Source organism: Theobroma cacao, chromosome 4 (genome assembly GCF_000208745.1).
Source record: "Theobroma cacao cultivar B97-61/B2 chromosome 4, Criollo_cocoa_genome_V2, whole genome shotgun sequence".
Classification (NCBI taxonomy): Eukaryota; Viridiplantae; Streptophyta; class Magnoliopsida; order Malvales; family Malvaceae; genus Theobroma; species Theobroma cacao.
In genome coordinates, this window is record NC_030853.1 from 14,747,424 (window position 1) to 14,749,781 (window position 2,358).

Below are 2,358 nucleotides of genomic sequence, written 5' to 3' on the forward strand. Positions count from 1 at the left end.
TCAAATTCTTTTTCTTGGAAATATTAGGTTTTTTGTTGATCTTCATGCTTCCAAGCTCACCAAGGTAAAGAATCTTTAAATTTGGAATAGTTGATATGATGGGTTTAGGAATTAGACTAGAATTCTTAGTTAAAAATTAAGCTAGGATATAATTTATCAAGTGTATGCTTATTAGAATTATTAACTTCAAATTTATGATATATTTGAAGTTACTATTGTTTATTGGCAATTATAGGTTTTAATGGTATTTTCGAGACTACTTGGATTAAGACTTTGTGGGCACTAGTCTTGTAAGTGACATTATTAAGGTGAGTGAACTTGCATTTAAAATGTTTGAACAAATGCATTTGTGTTGAATAAAGTATTTAAATATTTTTGGTTGATTCCTTTAAAGAAAATTATGTATGGGAACAAGCCTTTCACCACTGATACTTCTATGTTGTTAAATGTGTATTGTGGTGGATTATGTGTTTGAGAAAATTTGGTGAATTGCCAATTGATTCATGGTTTGTAATGCATTAGAAAACTTGAGATGTTTTAAACTAATGGCATATGCTTAATATTATGTTCCTTGAATGTTGGACTATGCAACTATGTCTATGACTAGTAAAATAATGAAATGTGAGATATAGTACTATGTAAAAATTCTTGTTACATGTTGTTACATGTGCCATGCATTGAAATGTAATGTTGAATGATAATTGTAACTGCGCGTGTGCGGTGTGGGAGTGCACATGCCGGTGATGACGGGGTGATTCCAGCTATGTGCGATGTGGGAGTGCACATGAGCTGATGATCGGTGGGTGATTATTCCAGCTATGTGCGGTGTGGGAGTGCACATGAGTTGATGACCGGAGGATGGTGATTCCAAGTATATGCGGTGTGGGAGTGCACATAAGTTGATGACCGATGGTTGTGTACATATTTACACATATCATAGAAATGTTAGAGAAAATATTGTGTGATTGCATTGAATGTTGAAAGTTAAACTTCCTAAATGTTTTAAAATGAGTTGAAAAACAGCACGACATTGAGTTTTGTTCATAATATACAAATTTGCATTGTTTTTAAATGAGTGCATCATGTTTTCGAAAAACTTTCCGTATCGTTTGCTTGTTCCCTTCTTATGTTCACTCACTGGGTTTATACTCATTCTTTTCAACTTCATGTTTTAGTTTTCAAGTTCAAAGATAGTTGGATCTTAGGTAAAGGCGCTTCCTCCTGTTCATCTTACGGTAGGTTTGCCAGAATATCCTATGATAGTATCCACACCAGAGTCACTCCGTTGATAGTCAAGGTCTTTTGTATGTATATGTGGCTATTTAAATGTAATTCATGAGATTTGTTGTAAACACTGCATGTTTGGTTTGAATAGTGATATCGCCACAAGTTGGCAAAAGGTAATATTATTTGGTGAACGGTATATGTTCAGTTGCCATGATTTATTCTTGAGAATAAATTATTTTTGATAATTATGAATTAAGAACCCTAAAGGTAATTGAGGGTCAAATGGTCCAATGAACAAGTTTTCATAGAAAGTTTACTTGGGCCCGATGGGCTATGCCTATTGGGTCCATGCACCGATCATGGCACCAGGATTGGGCTGTGACAGGTGCAGACATTCTACAATGATTTTAGTGGTCATGTTTAGACTACCATTGATGCAACTACAGGAGGAACTTTAATGGCTAAATCAATTGATGAGGCATACGATTTGTTGGAGGAGATGGCTACAAACAACTACCAGTGGCCAATAAAACAATCGATGCATAAAAGAGTAGCTGGAGTTTATGATGTAGATGCCTTTTTGGCATTATATGCACAGGTAGCAACTTTAACTAAGGCATTTGAATCTTTTGGTACTAACTCTATGAAAAGTCCTTTTATAGTTAGTGAATATTATGGAAATGATCATGCAAACCATTAGTGTCCAAGTTTAACAAAACAGTGCAATTTGTGGGGAATAAACAGTGGAATAACCCTTACTCCAACACTTACAATTTAAGGTAGAGGAACCATCCAAAATTCTTTTGGTCCAAAAGCAAGGATCATCCTCAACCTCAAAGCTGAATGCACCTCCAGGATTCCAACAACAAGTAAGAGTGCCTATCTCAGAACAGAAGCTAACTGTGGAGGATTTGCTAAGGTAGTACATGACATAAACTGATAGCATCATCCAAAGTCAAGCAACATCACTACGAAACCTTGAGACTCGGGTTGGTCAAATTGCCAATTTATTAAACCTTAGAATTCTAGGAATACTACCTAGTGATGTAGAGGTGAATCCTAAGAGAAAAGGTAAGGAACAGTTAATGGCAATCACCTTAAGCGGAAAGGAGGTTGAAAGTAATGTTAGGC